The sequence below is a fragment of the Macrobrachium rosenbergii genome, chromosome 10, assembly GCF_040412425.1.
Source record: "Macrobrachium rosenbergii isolate ZJJX-2024 chromosome 10, ASM4041242v1, whole genome shotgun sequence".
In the NCBI taxonomy this organism is placed as follows: domain Eukaryota; kingdom Metazoa; phylum Arthropoda; class Malacostraca; order Decapoda; family Palaemonidae; genus Macrobrachium; species Macrobrachium rosenbergii.
The window spans coordinates 25,231,826-25,250,182 of record NC_089750.1 but is presented as its reverse complement, the minus strand read 5'-3'; the positions used below and the strand labels follow the sequence as shown (position 1 = coordinate 25,250,182).

General features: G+C 40.4%; 1 protein-coding gene across 1 annotated transcript in view; it reads right to left on the bottom strand.

Annotated features, from left to right (window-relative positions):
* The window catches only part of LOC136842564 (transmembrane protein 45B-like), a 45,400-nt gene extending 27,733 nt beyond the window's left edge, over window positions 1–17,667 (bottom strand). Inside the window, exon 1 of the mRNA XM_067110030.1 lies at window positions 16,672–17,667. The gene's annotated coding sequence lies outside the window, so the exon portion shown is untranslated. The remainder of the gene's footprint in view (window positions 1–16,671) is intronic.
* Window positions 17,668–18,357: the final 690 nt, after the last annotated feature.

Genomic DNA, 18,357 nt, shown 5'->3' with positions numbered 1-18,357 from the left:
CAATGCTTTCTATATGGGACCAAACCATATGGGACTTCTTTATGCGTATTCGCGATTTCAAGCAAAGTTCCAAGGTCTACAGAATCCAAAGACCTTGAGTCCGAGCACAGACCTTACAAAGCTCATCATTATTAACAGCTGGGATGGCCGTGCTGCCCGATACGGGAGAGTCGTTTCCTCATATCCCTGGTTTTAAAGCGCGCTACATCTTGTTCCAATTCATTCCAATCTGCTAATATTTTGCGAGATGATATAAACAAACGACACTTTTTAATCTCATGTCAACACAGATTAGTGTTACGTGATTTCTATTGTGCATTGCTTCTTGCTTTAGTCATTGATGATAGAAAACCGTTTTATCTTCAACAGAAAACGATAGTAATGTAAAGATAAACTAACGTGTTTTACATCACGACTTTTTAACCTACACGATAATACTGTACAGGCAGCTTACTCTTATTTTTTTAATACAATGAAATTGGCGACATTCACTGACTTTGTAATTACACATATAATAGGACTTTGGTATGTCAGAGAACACAATTACCGAAAACTCTTCTTGTAGTCATTAAGTTGTGGAAGTTTCGTGAATTTTGCTAACATTTGGCTGTACTTGTATTTAAGCCGAAAAAATTCATCCAGAACAAGGTTTGCAGATGCAGACATTAACATTAACAATAATGGTATGTTTCCCAGTAAGAATTTGACCAAAATTAGAGAAAATATTACAACTACATAAGTTGAAACAGTACATAAGCAAAAATGATACAATTAAGCGAGTACAAAACCATACAAATTGTGAAGTCTACAGCATATAAAATTTTAAAAATGTAAAAATTTAAAATCAGGAATGTAAGGCTCAACCATTATTAACGTTAATTCCAGCAAATTTAAGTTACTAATAAAATTATCTATGAACTACCACTGCACAACCGAGGGAACTAAGACAGAACATAAATAGAAAAAAGGTAAAAAAAAATAATCTGGAGAAACTACTGTTGGTAGCAAAAAGAAAAAAAAAAAAAAGAGTTCGGCAGCTGAATTATGTGCAAGTCCTCATCAGTCCGTAGTTTTATAACTTTCTTTGCCTCCTGCAGACTTCACAATTCCTATTGTTGTGCACCTTCATCATTGTAAATCGGTATAACTTAATCTGTACTTATAAATTAATATTTTAAGTATTTATATTCTTTTCTTTTATTCTGGTTAATCTTTATGAATAAGAATATTTGATGGTGGGGAAATATAAAAGATAGGGGGCTACCTAGAGACCCACGTGGGTCCCTGTATGTCAATATGACATTGATTATGTCTTCAATTTGGTCCGCCTTTTGTCCAAACTTTTTATACCCAATAAGACTTTAGATTTAGCGATACTTGTCCTATAACACCAGTTAATAGTAAAACAACAACACCAGTCAAAGATGAACAACATTTCAACAAAGTCAGCAAATACCGCCTTAAATAAAACTACAAAAATCGCCCATTTATCCGCAAGATTCTGTGAAAGTAAATGTGCAGTAAAACATTCTAATTCATTCATTATTCTTTGCGATCAAAAAAAAAAAAAAAAAAAAAAAACTGAGGTATCTGTTTTTAATTAGTATAAAATTGCAACTTGGATATAATGATCATGATCATATGTCCTTTCAAACTGAACAAGCGTTAATCACCAGTAATTAATTCAGTGACGCCAAGTAGAAGTGTGAAGTTTTTGGTATGGTTTTAGTTCAGTGGTTCTCAAACTGGGGGTAATTACCCCCGTGGGGGTAATGAAGCAGTTTTTGGGGGGTTACGACGCACTTTCTAAAAGTAATAGTTCTTTGGGGTAAAATTCCGTAAATTTATAAATAATAATAAATAAATGAATAAATAACTTAATTAATAAAGAAATAATACAGAAGTAAATAATTACTTTTTATCATAATTATGTAAGTTACATATAAAATGCACTAGGAATTAAGCATTCCAATATTTTTCTTTCCTTTATATTATAACTTCACATAAATGAAATTACAATAGAGGGGTAATGGTGATCTACCACACCATTGCCGCCGGGGGTAACGATACCAAAACATTCGAGAAACACCGTTTTCGTTTAAAGAATTTTTAAGGGTTAAATGGAAATATAGTCTAACAACCATATAAAATACTTTGTTTTTGTAAAAATAATTTTGAAAAATAAAAATTTTTCTCCTTACACCTTCATCCTTGATATATCTGATGACATTTTGTCAGTGAATCCTGACCATAGCTGGCGTAATGAGTTCATTAAAGGAGGGGCAACGAAGAACAAGTCTCGGCTGTCTCCTCCAAGTCAGAATGGCCGTTACAAAAGAACAGCCACTCCCCATTTCCGAGCCAGATAGAGTTCTCGCGCGATCTCTCTCTCTCTCTCTCTCTCTATCTCTCTCTCTTTCTGTATTCATGCACGCAAAAGTACAAACATACACACATCGCTGTGCGCACGTATGGCTTTAAAAAATGGAGATCTCCAGGTAACCATTGCCATCTATAGGCTAATAAATCATGACCATAAGAAGAGAATGGAGGGACGCGCCAGCCCCCATTTCAATTAGCATGATGGATTGCCCTTAACAGCCACTACAGGTAAAAAAAAAAAAAGCAAGGAAAAGACTCGGGAGCACACCTTTCCAGGGCCAAGCAAATGAAAGCTCGACGTTTGATTTTTATAATTCTACGAGGAATTACCTGCAGTTATCAAGAACATTTTAAACTGCAAGATTTTTTTAAACCAGAGCTGTGATTACAGTCATTGGCATGTGAAAGCATGCTCGCATGTTCAATACGCTAACAGAGCCACTGAATATTCCCATAAAGATTCATCACATTCTATGAATCCTTTCGTAAGATGAACAGTTAATAAGGGTAAGGGGAAGTTATACTGGTATTCTACAGAATGAGGGTAAATACTAGCAAAGGTTAGTGTGCAGGAATTACTTTGAAGTGTTTAGATTTAATGCGCGGAATGAAAGATGGGTAAAGGAATCAAACATCAGACCTAAGAATCAGAATCACTTTAAATTAGCTTTTCCATTTCTTTGAGGTATGAAATCCAATTTCTCTTTTGATTACAAACCGTGTTCACATCACTGGGAAAATTTATTTTGTGATCCCTTCGTTTTCTCTTTCAAAAAAAAAAGAAAGAAATGCCCAGTTTACGGTTTCTAGAAAACATGACTTGAAAAATGCAGTAATCAGCTGCATTATCAGCAACCTGCCTTTCTGTAAGGCGACTAATCATCAGCAGGTCTCCTTATACGTAAAAGTGGTCAAACAGGCAAGGATGACTGAATACATCTTTTTATTCTCTCTTTCTCTCTCAAATGCAGAGGCAACACGCTCTTTATTTAGCACGGGTTTGATGGGTTTGATGGAAACACGGAAAAGGAGTTGGGGAAAAAAGGAGTCCTGTTAAACCTCAGGGAGAGCGATGACCATGAATCTTGAAAAATGGAAGCTTACGAGATTCAAGATTCAACAACAAGAGCAACGCCTAGATCAGGAATGCATGACGCATCCCCCTCGCACCATTATCACTCTCCCAAGGTGAGTAATATGTTAGGTGCAAGCTATATGCAGAATTATATCCTAACAAGCTATATGCAGAATAATAAAGTCACTTGATAATTATATGCACAAGAGAAAATCATGAGAATTTAAGTTTTGAAAAAAGAAATCTCAAAAGAATTTTTGAGATTTTCCAGAAAAATAGTCAGTAAACATGGATTATGTTATTAAAACCATGATCATTGCAAGCGCAAAATTTCGCACAATATGATTTAAATCCGTTATTAAGGTGTGCACAAGATATTCTAAGGGCCTCATTTGCACGGCAATTGTCGAAGATTTAAAATTGAACTTTTGAAAACCCTGCACCATCTTATGAATTATCCAAGTCTTTTCATGTGAAGCTATGTGCACGATATAATCAAAATCACTTAAAAAGTATGCATACTTTTACCAGTTCTCAAAATGGCAGTTTTGCAACAAAAATCTTAGTTTCCACAAAACTGACAAACATAGTCTATGTTGTCACTCGTGAGATGAATCTCGAGCTCCAGTTTTTGCAATACAGTTCTCAAGTGTCCTCTCAACACTACAAAAAAAAAAATCCACTTATGGATCATTTTATATCTCATCCATGATCATGTGGGGCAAATACTGAAGCCTAATTATGGTCAAATAGTTTTTGGGTAAAACTAATGTGCGAGAGACAGACAAGAAGTGAGACAGAAGTGGCAATTCAATTTCCCTTCAACTTCTTTTTTCTTTGGTGGGGGTTAAACGGGAGTGAGCAAGAGAACTAGCATCCCCCGACCGAAGACTTCATATTTCCACGATGTAAAGGTGAGAAGTGATGTTCTGATGGTGCTACTAGACCGGCTGAGAGGAGAAGAGCTCTCTTTATCTTTAATTCTACAGAACATTATGATTTAGTGCCTAAAAAAAAATACGGAGTAACCATCTTCCAGTAAAGAGAACCGGTATTGGGTTGCCCTTGAGTCAGTCCAGTAAAGAGCAATATTTCAAACAGATCCAGATGCGGTTTATATAAAATATGAAGAAAACGAATTTGAAGCCTCAACACTAAAAATCAACAATTTTAAGGAGCAAACTTTGTTACTTGAACCACGTGATTTCTTCACAGAAGAAGCTGTAACACAAAAAATTATGACGGTTGTCTGAGGTTGAGCTTTATTTTTATCAAAGAACGACATTGGAACGAAGACAGAGATTTGTAGAAGCTTTCCCAGAGTCACTAAATTTGACAGTTATGAAAAACGCATTCAGAAACCCTCTCAATAAACACACAAGAGCAATTCTAGTTTAAACACGAATGGCAAATGGATTGGAAAGAGGAGGAAGTAGCAATATGGAAAGGTGAATCACTGGGAAAAGCATGAATAGGAAATTAGACTGGAGTTCATTGACAAGTCGCTTATTGAGAGATAAAATATAGCCATAAGCATGGAGTCTGAATAACTTAGAAGCAGCAACAGTATTAGCAAAAGATCGCTCTGAAGTTCCACATGATAAAACAGCTTGATCCAGAAATAAGATCCCAAAGAGTTTGGCGTTAGAAAAGACACTGGGGATAAAAGGAGAGAAGGGATGTTTCTAGATGGAGTACGATAGATTTGAGTTAAAGCAACAGGTTGGTAGTTTGATATATTAAAGGAATTAGGATAGGATTGACCCTGTAAGTTAGTTCCCCAAAGGAAAAGCAAGATCAGGAATTAATAATTATTATATAGCCTAGCAAGAGTATGGGTCGGTTGGATCTCCTTTGAACACCAAATGGCTGAAACATTATAGCTCAATACACCGATATAGCAATTTTCCACCACATATAACGATTCTGCATTCACACTAAGTAGAAGTAGAATAAGATACAATATAAGAACATTTTACGTCCTATTGAAATAATGTCCATTGTTTTAATTTCAACTGTAAAGGTTAGTTGTGGGTAAAATTTGCCCCTATTGACTCCTCTGACCACTACCCGTTTTAGGTGAGCTCTTAATCCCTTTTCTTTGTCCAAGTGACTGACCAGAGACCTTGATTTCGGTCAAAAGAGAAAGCGGCTCCCGCACTTAGCAACTGACCCACGTGACTGGCGCCACCTTGAACACCTGGGCCAGGGCACCCCCACACTCTACGTGAGAGACCCTTATAGAAGACAAGGTCCTGCTGCCATACAGTGCCACCTACAAGGACCAGGATTGTAACCTCCCGACATTATATAAGGGCCTCACACGGGCACATAGTCCTCAGATGAGCTTAGAAGCTAAGAAGACGCTGGAAACTTACCCAGGACATTTCCGTCCTCCCTTGCTTCTCTGAGCTGCCCCTTGCTGTCCCATGTGGGTGTCCAGAGTCTAAGTTACTTTTGTAGTTAATCGCTTTAACACAACCCTCCATCGCCAGCGCCCCCGAAGACGAGGAATCCGTCTCCCGACGAAGGTAATGTACCATACCAGAGTCAAGGTTCTTAGGTCAGTCACGTTGCTGTTAATCTTATCCTATTTTTTCCATTTCCTTTCACAGTGTGATATACTTGCAGCGAGACCTGTATTGCTTTTATTTTGTGTTTTGTTAATTTACGAATCAGTGAAGTGAAGTGTAACTTACGTGTGTAAAATCAGAGTTATCGGAATCAAATCCTTTTCTAAGCACCTTCTGTACAATTCCTCGATTCCCTGATCAAACCATCTGACTGCAGCTGAGTAACCACATGTGCTAACGATTGCAGATAGGAGATAGCCTGCTGCTGAACTGTTATCATCTTGTGTGCGCAGTAGCATAACCTCTGTTCCTCTCCCCTGCGGTGTCCTTTGAAGTGGACCCCTTTTGAGTTTCTTCAGAGACTTTCCCATTTGTTATTAACCTTATCCTAAGACAGGACTCTATTCACCTGTCTTTATATGTTTCCATTCTTCTGATATGTGTGTTTTTCTAATGTAAATATAATTAATTAAGTGAAACCTAAGTGTTTACCTAGTAGCTTCTCCCTTTAAAGACGGCCCTTAGCTGAACTCTTTGTATATGATTTTAACTGAACCTATTATTAGAGTCAGATTTCAACTGCCCAAGGTAAGTTACCGCAGCCTTCAGCTTATACCCATATCAGTGGCGACCTGATGCTCAGATCATCTTGCAAATTGCTCCTTTGCAAGCCCCTGCAATCACAATTATCAACTGAATAGCTTTGCTAGAAGCTGGTTGCAAGATTAGAAATGAACCTTTGACTAGCGTAAATTCCCCTTATAAGCACAAAAGTGATCCAGTTCCACAGTAAGTACAGTGTTGTTATCTTTTATTTTATGTTAAGTACAACCAAAATCGTGACTGAAACAGAGTTAGGAATTTGTTAGGCCACGTGCATGCAAACCAGTTATAGAGAAGAGAGAGTTATTAACCATTCTACACGCTTTGATAGCTAAAGCATGATAGCTTGCATGCCTTTCACGATAGGCTAATTACCTAACGTGAAAAGTGAATTTCGAAGTGTTCAACAGGAAATAGTGTGGGTATTTCCTCTCCATGTGATTCAGGCAATTTTCTGTTCAAAAACTTATTTAGGCACACGTTAGAAGCCACGAGGGCTACTTGCCCAGCAATTTTTTGTATCGCTGGAGTTATTATTTTTACTCTCTCTCTCTCTCTCATAGAGGTTAGGAATTCGTTAGGCAAGCGTATTATTTTCCTTTGCCGAGTAAATTTTATAATGGCGTAAGACCTTGTTCAGGCCACGAGAACCAAAATTTGTGTCCAGCACTTGCATTTGTTTAATTCCTCAATGAAGCGCAGTACGTGGTGAATTCCATTTCATTCCGTTTTATTTCCCTGTCAGTAAGCCGTGAGAAAATGCACCCTATTTCATTCATAAATTCAAGAAACTTCCCAGATGAGAGAAAGAACCCCAGACTTAGCCCAGCATATTTTACTCGCTAACCCCCCCCCCCCCACTCTCTCTCTCTCTCCCTCTTGATACCCTTAATGATAGTGCAAGAAGTCTAATTAACATGATTCCCGAATTCGTCTTTTAGAAATCTTTATTATTCCTGTACCTCATTTTTATTCAGGGCCACATAAGCCCAGGAATTTTGTACATGAAGGAATCGCCTCTTTAAATCATTAATATCGCATCCCCAAGAAAGCGAATGTGAAACATTTATTCCTCAACACGAGTCATGAAAAGATCCTTGCTTATTCAAACCGCACTCAGTAAAAGGGCGGACGAACGATTTCCCACTATTGTTCGGCCATTTCAAAATAAGCACAATCTTTTCCTTGTCACATTTTATGCATTTATCCTTGGCTAAGAAACCAGCTAAATTGTTTCATTCACGCATTTAATTGTGTACCCTCGGAAGCTCTTGCTTCCTATTTGCCCAGAACATTACATTTTATAATATTTGCTGTAACGCCAGCATATGCATTCATTCACACATTTAACTGTGTATAATTAGAAGCTACTGCTTCTTATTTGCCCAGAACAATACAATTTTATAATATTTGCTGTGATGCCAGCATAAGCATTCATTCACGCATTTAACTGTGTATAATTAGAAGCTACTGCTTCCTATTTGCCCAGAGTAATACAATTTTGTAATATTTGCTGTGACTCCAGCATAAGCATTCATTCACGCATTTAATTGTGTACAATTAGAAGCTCCTGCTTCTTATTTGCCCAGAGCAATACAATTTTATAATATTCGCTGTGACGACAGCGTAGTCATTCATTCAAGCATTTAATTGTATATTCGAACCCATTCTAAGCAGTATTCGCATCTATGTAAGCCTTATCATTTAGCCGCCAGACAGCACCAACGTCTCTAAGCAAATCAATATTTAAGGCTTGCATTAACCATAATACTAAATCCAAGTCCATCCGAGACTTCTTATCCATTCATTTAAACAATCCATGTCCTTACGGGACCCCTTATCCGGTCATTGAAAACCGTCCAAGTCCATCTGAGACTTCTTATCCGTTCACTCATTCAAACAATCCTCGTCGTTACACGACCCCTTACCCGCTCATTGTGAATCATCCAAGTTCATCCGAGACTTCTTATCCGTTCATTCAAACACTCCACATCCTTATGGGACCCCTTATCCGTCCATTTCGGACCACCCGAATTCCTTGCATGACTTCCTAAATATCCGTCCATTTTGGACTATCTGAAGTCCTTGCATGACTTCCCCAGATATCCGCTTATTTCAAACCACCCGAAGTTCTTGCATGACTTCCCAAATATTCGTCCATTTCAGACCACCCAAAGTCCTTGCATGACTTCCCCAAATATCCATTCATTTCGAACTATCCAAAGTCCTTGCATGACTCCCTAAAATATCCGTCCATTTCGGACCATCCGAAGTCCTTTCTTGACTTCCCCAAATATCCATTCATTTCGAACCATCTGAGGTCCATATGTGACTTCCCAAATCTTTGTTCATTTCGAACAACCCAAAGTCCTTACGTGACTTCCCAAACCTATTCATTCGAACCCACCATGAGTCTTTTAGATATACTGATCACCTTTTTTAGCACAATCCTAATTTCCACGGAGCAGTCATTGTTGTTCATTCCAAACGTACCCAGGTCACTCGGGTCAAAATCAGACTGAGTGCCTGAAGGGGCACTCTTATTTGCAAATAGCACCGCCACTGGCCTCTACTCCATTCCCTAAATCTTTATTGTCATAGCCAAGGGACACACCCACCTAAGCATCCTCGCAAGATGTCTCATTCGACCCGATCCTCTCTAAACGAGGACTACAAGTTCTACCTGGAAGTTGGAAAGAAAATGGAAATGACGGGTCAAACCCTGGCTATATGGGTCCAAGAGAGGTAGACTCTGCCAAAGCAACAGCCTCTCAAGAATGGAGACCCCCCAAAGAAACCAGTATGTGGACACTGTAAAAGAACAGGGCACAACACTGAACGTTGCAGCTTAAAGGCTGAGAATCAGCCAGAAACTACCTCTAAGTTCCCAAATGGGACAACACCCCAACGAGCCACATCTGGCTCTTGGATGAAAAGCAAAGGGCCTGCTCACTCCAATGGGACAGTGCCAAGCAAAGATTATAGCAGAAACTATTGCACTGACTGTAAGGCCTATGGGCACTCTGTCCTATCAGTAAAATACCCTAATAAAACAAGTGCACCTGCCATTGCTTTGGCAGTTACAAATCCAAAATCCTTAGGCCCTCCGGCCGAGGGTCCCATATCTGTGGCACCTCCTTGAGGTAACTACTCCACACGCCAGGTCAAGGTATTCGATGACTCTGGTTCACAAGTCTCCCTGATAAGGGAAGACAAAGTTCCCCATGGGGCTAACACTGACTGACGTAAACTTGTCACAATTGAAAAGTATCAATCAAATTAAACTGATACTCCCTACTGTTCAGTTGAGAGTCACAAGACCTCACAGTCCAAAATCTGCACTCTTGCAATAGCAAGCTACATTCCTGGAGGTTATGACATCCTCCTGGGGCAAGACTTCCAGTCCCCCTCTAAATTATGACAATCCAGGGGTCCAAACCCATCATCAGGCATGAATAAGCCTCACAAACCTGCCTTAAATCCACTGCCAGTACCTAAGCACCCTTAGCAGTGCCTAGCTCAATCCGAGCAAATTTCAAATCTCCTTCCTCTGCCAGGCTCTGCCTTAGTGCCAGTGCCAGAGCACATCATAGATCTCCTTCGAGAGATCCCAGTCCAGAATGCCTCTCTTCCCCCCGCTTGGTATGGCTATCAGTGCCAGTAAGAGAGCCAACCCAAAGCATACTCGAGTCCCCTCTGGCTTCCTCCGAACACAGCAGAAACTCACCCAAAGGTGCGGCCTCGCAACCCGTGCCTGAGTTGGTCATTGTGACCTGTGAGCCTCTCATGCCCACCACGACCTCTTCCTCTCTTTCCCAGTCCTTCATAGACTCGATTAAAAGTAAGGGTTCTGCCATATCTCAACTGGCCAATGAACTTAAGGAACAGCGATGACTTGTGGTAGAACTTGCCAAGAATACCCGTTTCAGCTGTCAAAGAAACCGGAACAGGTGGCACTCACGTATCTTCCTTGGACTCGGTTCCACTGAGCCACTAAGTCAAACCATCGATCTACAAGAGGTCCACAGAAGAGAAATCACAGTTGTAGACAATTTCTCGTAGCCTAAAGAGAGTCTTGACCTCTCCTGGTACTAATGTCAATCTGGCACAGTACCTCACCTTTATCTTACTAAGGACTTTGGCACCTCTATCCAGAAGAGAATGCCAGATTTCTTCCCGTTTTATTTTCCTTATAACATTGTAATTTAATTTCTTTACATAATATTCTCTTTTTACCTCTTGTGATTGCATTGTTTCCTTACCAAATCTCTTAATTTAACAGTTTTGGCAGCCTTGCCCATTCGTGAATCCATTTGCGAAGCCTTATAAAGGCTCCTCATTTTCACCTTGCTTCCCACCCTGCCTATGCAGAGTGCAATTTGCCAGATATTCGATATTCAAGTATCATAAGTCCTTTGACTTTCCCTTCATGCATATAAAGGTATGGTATATTTTAAATTATATATAATGGAGCCATTAGGCCCTTCCCGTATGAGTGCCAATATGGCACAGTGCCAAGTTATCAGTCTGCCATATTAATGGCTCCCCAAAGTGGTAAGTTATTTCCTTCTTGTTACTATCCTCTTTCCTTGTAATTTATGAACCTCTGGTTCCCAGTAGCCAATAATACGTACTGATATGTCACATGTAAGTATAACAGTGCAAACTGACATTCATATTTATGATGCCATGAATGGCACAGAACTGTCACGCTTAAGTGTCATGGCATCACCTAATAAGTCTGCGATTACTTCGTTGTACTGCTTCCTCAAGGCAAAATGACTGCATGATCTTGTGATTGAAGTCTACTACTAATAAGTCTATGGAGTATCTTAAGAAAAAGCTTTATTAACCCATTATTGTTATGTATGGATCTGTTAGCAATTAAGAACAATCTCACATCATTTTGTTTTCCTTAAATGCTGCTTAGTGTCATTTTAAACTGAGGTTATTAGTATTATCAGCAGCATAATTAATTCTGCGAGTAGAGTATGTGTCATAAGTGATTTTTGTTGTTGTGGTTTGGCTTTGATCTTTTGCAGATAAATTGAAATTTAGAATAATGTAATCCAAAGGGTAGCTTGTCAGATGAGCTAACTTGATTACAGCCATTCCAACCCGATCTAGGGTGTGAATGTCAACTGGGTTAAGGAGGTGTAATGAGGTAAACCTCGCACACACCATCTCATCCTCCAAGAAGTAGAGTAAGATACAATATAAGAACATTTTACATCCTACTGAAAAAATTTCCATTGTTTTAATTTCAACCGTAAGGGTTAGCTGTGGGTAAAATTTGCCCCTATTGACTACTCTCACCACTACCCCTTTTGGGTGAGCTCTTAATCCCTTTTCTTTGTCCAACTGACTGCCCAGAGACCTTGATTTCAGGTGCTGTTCGGTCAGAGATGTTAATCCCGCCTCAGTCAAAAGAGAAAGCGAATTCTGCGCTTAGCAATTGACCGATGTGACCAGCACCATCTTGAACACCTGGGCCAAGGCACCACCACACCCCATGTGCGAGACCCTTATAGAAAACGAGGTCCTGCTGCCATAAACTGCCACCTACAAGGACCAGGATCGTAATATCCCGATGTTATAAAAGGCCTCACATGGGCGCATCGTCCTTAGAAAAGCTTAGACGCTTTAAAGACGCTGGAAACTTACCCAGGACACTTCCATCCTCCCTTGCTTCTCTGAGCTGCCGCTTGTTGTCCCACGTGGGTGTCCAGAGCCTAGGTTGCTTTTGTAGTTAATCCCTTTAACACTACCCTCCAGCGTTGGTGCCCCCGAAGATGAGGAATCCATCTCCCGACGAAGGTAATGTACCAGAGTCAAGGTTCTTATGTCAGTCACGCCCGTTAATATTTTCCTATTTTTCCATTTCCTTTCAAAGTGCGATATACCTACAGTGAGACCTGTATTGCTTTTATTTTGTTTTGTGTTAATTTACGAATCAGTGAAGTGAAGTGTAACTTAATTGTGTCAAATCATAGTTAACAGAATCAAGTCTTTTTCTAAGCACCTTATGTGCAATTCCTTGATTCCTTGATCAAACCGCCTTACTGTAGCTAAGTAACCATGTGTAATTTTGATTGCAGATAGGAGTTATCCTGCTGTTGACCTGTTATCATCTTGTGAGCACAGTGGCATAACCACTCCCCTGCAGTGCCCTTTGAAGCAGGCCCCTTTTGAGTTTCTTCAGAGACTTTCCCATTTGTTATTAACCTTATCCTTTTAGGATAGAGGGGTTGGGCACTTAGCCAGTTAGGCACTAGTGCCAAAGGAGCTCAGTGGCTCTCTTTTGGTGATCTAGAGCTGCCTACACCCATGATTTTCCTCCGTGGACCTCTTTTAGGTTGATGGTTTTCCTTGGTAGGGGGAACCGGTTGAACCAAGTCCAAGGAGCACAACTTAGTGCCACCCGGGTCGGCTTCTTTGATGGGCAGAGCAGGGGCATTCTTTACAGGCTCTGCCCCAAGTCGTTGCAGATGCTTGAGTTCAGCGGCCAGTTGAGGTGTGGCAGAATCCTTACTCACACTCGTGTCTGCAGAGGATTGGGAAAAGGAGGAAGATCCTCTGGAGGGTGTGGGAGGCTCGCAGGTTAGAATAACCAGCTCAGGCACAGGTTGCGAGGTCGCACCTTTGAGGGGATCCGAATTGGGATCTCTTGAATGGAGATCTGGGGCGTGCTCTGGCACTGGCACTGGTACAGGATTTGGAGATTGCTCGCCATTCGGGATGGATGGAGCTTGGTACTGCTCAGTGCACTCAAGGGGCACTGGCAGAGATTGAGAATCATTTTTGGGATCTCCAGGAGGTAGATCGATTGGGTGCCTTGGCACTGTCACTGGGACCGGGCCTTGCACAGGACTGGGCTTTGAAATCTGCATGGAAGGAGGTGGCCACTGCACAGAGTACTCAGGTGGCACTGGCAGTGGAATGAATGGAGGCTCTTGAGAATTACTCATACCTAATGAATAATTTAAGGGGCTTGGAAACCCAGGTTGTTGTATTTTTGAGGGAGACTCGAAGTCTTGTCCCAGGAGGAGGTCATAACCTCCAGGAATGTAGTTTGCTATGGCAAGGTTGCAGATTTTGGATGTATGAGGTCTCGTGGCTCTCAACTGAACAGTAAAAGTATCATTTTAAATTGATTGATACCCTCAATTGTGACGAGTTTATGTCTGTTAATGTTAGCTCCATAGGGAACCTTGTCTTTCCTTATGAGGGAAATTTGTGCACCAGAGTCATCAAATGCCTTGACCTGTCATGCTGGGTAGCTACCTTGAAGGGGGGGGCCACATATATGGGACCTTCAGCTGGAGGGACGAAAGACTTAGAATTTATAACTGCCAAAGCAATGGCAGGTGTACTTGATTTATTAGGGCATTTTGCCCATTGGGCAGAGTGCCCATAAACTTTGCAAGCAGGGAAATAGCTCCTGCTATAATCTTTGCTTGGCACTGCCCCAGTGGAGGGAGCAGGCCCTTTACTTTTCATCCAGGACTTGTTGGGGCATTGTCCCATTTGATGACTTAGAAGGATTTTCTGGCTGAGCCTCAACCTTGAAACGGCACTGTTCAGTGGGGTGCCCTATTCTCTTGCAATGTCCACACACTGGTTCCTTTGGGGCTTGCCCATGTTTGAGAGGGTGCTGAGAGTTGGGTGAGGCAGGCACAGAGGGATATAGTTTTCTTCCATGGGAACTAAGATGAGGATGATTGTTGTCCCAAGTGTCAGCCCAGCTACAGCACTTGACCACTGTCTTAGGTGCCTTGTCGCAGAGATGGGTGGCGAAAGCTGGCAGGGCAGAAAAGAAGTCCCCGAGCGGGAAGAGTTCGAGGATGTCCTCCAAACTAGTGGCTTTGAGAGATTCTAGCCATCATTTTAAGGCCTGGGTCTTTTTAAAGATCCACTCAGACCAGGTTTGGCCTGATTCTTTGGGCATATTTCTTCACCTTTTCCTCCAACAGTCGGGAGTTATTTCAAAAGTTTTTATAATGGCTTGGTGGACAAGGGCAAGATTTCATTGATCCTCAGGAGGGAGAGCATTGAAAGCAATCGCACCTTTCCCTTCAAGGTGCTGTCCCAGGATCAGAGACACTTCAGTAGAGGGCTGATAGGTCATCAGGACCTTTTCAATATGGTCGAACCAGGCTTCGGGCTCAGCTTCGTCTCATTCTCTTATGAGGGAACCTACACTACTGAGGGTTGAATGTGGAGAGAGCGCTGGGGTGCTGCGCCCGCTCTGAGCCGCCATTGCAAGCTGATGAGCTCTTTCTTTCTCCCTCTCTTGTCTTTCTGCCTCTTCTCGTTTCTCCTGGGCTATTCTTTCTTTCTCCTTCTCCTGTCTTTCTGCCTCTTTTCGTTTCTCCTGGGTTATTCTTTCTTTCTCCTTCTCCTGCCTTTCTGCCTCTTCTCATTTTTCCTGGGCTATTCTTTCTTTCTCCTTCTCCTGTCTTTCTTTCTCCTTCTCCTGTCTTTCTGCCACTTCTCATTTCTCCTGGGCCCTTCTTTCTGCCTCTCGTTCCGCCCTGGCACCGTCTACCCTCTCTTGGACCCATTCCCCCAGGGCCTGTCCAGATAGTCCCATGTCCTTTACAGAGGACATGTAGAATTTGAAGTCCTCATTTTGCTGGGCTCTGGATGTCGTAGACATCTTGGAATAATGCTTATATGGGCTTGACCCGTTAGAGAATCAAACATGTCTGAGAAGACTCAGGGCTGTTCGAGGGAACAGGCTCATTATGTCTGAAGAGACTCAAGTTGTCTGAAAAGACTAAATTTCAGGGGTCTGAAAAACTCAATTGTTCTGAATGAACGAGAATTAATATGCCTAAATAAGACAAATCTCAGGGTGTCTGAAAAGACTGTTAAAATTGATATGTCTGGATAAGACGAATCTGAAACACTCAATTGTTCAGAATGAAAATTGATATGTCTGAACAAGACAAATAATCAGTATGTCTGAAAAGACCTAGTTAAAATCTAATATGTCTGAATAAGACTTGGTTGTTCGTGGTGAACGAATTTTAATATGCGTCTCGAAAGACGTAACTGGATTTTATGTTACGCACGGACTTGGCCGGCTGTAGCGTGAAATTAAGGCGTTCTGGGGAACGAGGGTTTGTGCATGTTGAACGCGGTTAATTGGGTTCCTGAGAACTCAGGGTTTGTGCTAAATGAGCGATTTGGGGTCCGTAAGACTCAAAGCTGTTCTAATGAACTGGAATAATCAGTCTCTTAAGGACGTGGATGTGTGTGAAATACACGAATGTAAGGTCTCGGAATGGACTTGGATTTTATTTATTTATTTATTTTTATTAGCACAAGGTTGAACGCAAGCCTTAAATAATGATTTGCAGAGAATTGTCAGAGCTGGCGGAATTAAAATAACAGGCTTACGTAAAATTGGATATCACTTAATACGCTTTTGAATTTTTACTTGCTCACATAAATAGTTACAGTGCCCGAAGGAATGCTTTTTGCGGGCTGTGGCAGCAAATGTTATAAAATTGTTCTGGGCAAATGGGAAGCGATAGTCTCGAGAATTTGCAATTAAATGCGTGAATGAATGAAGATGCTGGGAGTTTGGCAAATATTATAAAAATGGTATTGCTCTAGGCAAATAGGAACAATTCCTCCTAAATATACACAATTAAATGCGAGAAACAATGTAGCTGGCTCCTCGGCTAAGAGAGAGAGAGAGAAAAAAAGATATGCATAAAATGCAATGAGAAAGAATGTGCTTATTGCAAAAGAGCAAAATTAAAACTTGGTAGAATATGACGAGTACACAAAAAAAAATTCTTAGTTTACCATGTATGGGCAAATGTTCTGCCAATGAAATCCCACGTGCTTACGGGAAAAGGAAAAGGAAATATTTACTTTATCCTAGAGACCTGATTTTGTTTGCTTTAGCGATTCCATGGGACAGGGGACAGTTCAGCACGTGCACGTGGAGAGAAACAACGAACAAATACAGTGAACAAATACAACGCAGTCTCAGCTTTCATAAAATTTTTAAAGGTATCATACCTCTGCTGGCCAGTTGGCATTGGAGATTATTCAGTTGCTGCTTTCTCTCCTTTCCTGATGTAGTTACGAATACTTTGGCTGTGACAGTAAAGATCTACTCCAAATACGGCATTCGCATCTTGCAGGTCGGAAGTTCGGGTAAACACATCATCCTGTAGTATCATGACTGCCTTAACCCTTTGATTACGGCCGAGATGAGACCTCACACTTACCACAATCCGGAGGGTTTTCAGACGGTAGTCACCCGTAGCATGCTACCAGACGCACGAAATCGTAAACAATCATTGTAATAGCGTTTGTATTTGTTGTTTTGCTGCAAATTAACCTGTTTTATTTATATGATAATATTGTGATAGTAGCGATCCGTGATATAGATATTATGTAATTAATGTAACAACACAAATAAATAAACATAGGATAAGTACTATATATCGGGGTTTAGTGTTGCCAGAGGTATAAGCACTGCACTGATTGAGGATGACAGTCTTCTTTTTTTTTTTTTGTCATTTTCTCTAATTCTGTTTGAATCCGTAAAGGACAGCTACATCACAGTTGTGTATTATAGTTAAAAATTATTTGTATATTCGTCAGAAAACTAATCATAAAGAATGTTCATCATTTTTATGGTTCCGCTTACTATTCCACTAGCTGGGCAAAAAAAAAAAAAATGAGAGAGAGAGAGAGAGAGAGAGAGAGAGAGAGAGAGAGAGAGAGAGGCGTGACAGAATAAAAATTTTTACCTATGATTTATTCCTTCTAATTGTACATCAATAACATTGGAGAGTAAGTAGACACAATCACAATATTGGTTGCAATATTAACCACATTTCTGGGTAATATTTTTATCAATGATCAAGCACCCAGCTGACCAGGGATACGCAATCTAGAAATTCAGATGAATTCTGCAGCGTTTGAAAAATGGTTTAAAACCCAGCTTCTTCCCAATATAGGGCCATCTGCCATCATAGTGTTGGATAACGCTTCTTATCATTCAGTTCGAATTAATAAACCTCCGACAATGTCTGCCAAAAGGATGAAGTTAAAGACTGGCTAATAAAAAATTAGTAAAGTTGCAAAGACATTCATGTAAAGAAAATGATTACGTGATTGACAGACTGGCAAGAGATCATGGACATAGTGGTTAGGCTGCCTACATATCACTGCCAGTATAATGCAACAGAACTGATATGGGCGCAGGTGAAATCATACGTGGCAAAGAAGAATCATTTTAAAAAATCAGACCTGCTTCCTTTGGTCAAAGAAGCAATTGAATCCATATCTTCTGACAACTGGGCTAATGATGTGAGACATGCCGAAGATATAAAAGAGATGACGCTTCAAGAGATGTTTGCATTGATAAATATATAGATTCTTTTGTTATCGATGTAGCATCCTCTGACGAGGATTCTTCATAAATAATGTCTCCTCATACTTCGATTGTAAATAAATTTATTGCTTTCCCTTGTTGTGTGATATCCTGTTGAACACTGAAATTGAAATAAATTGAAATATAGATCTGTTTTTCGACAGAAAGTGGCAGAAATATCTTTAAAAATCTACATATAACAGAAATGCCACAGCAGTGATGAGTATCATATGACAGTGCTTTAAAAGCACAGGTAAATCTAATACTGTATAAATGTAAATATATATATATATATATATATATATATATATATATATATA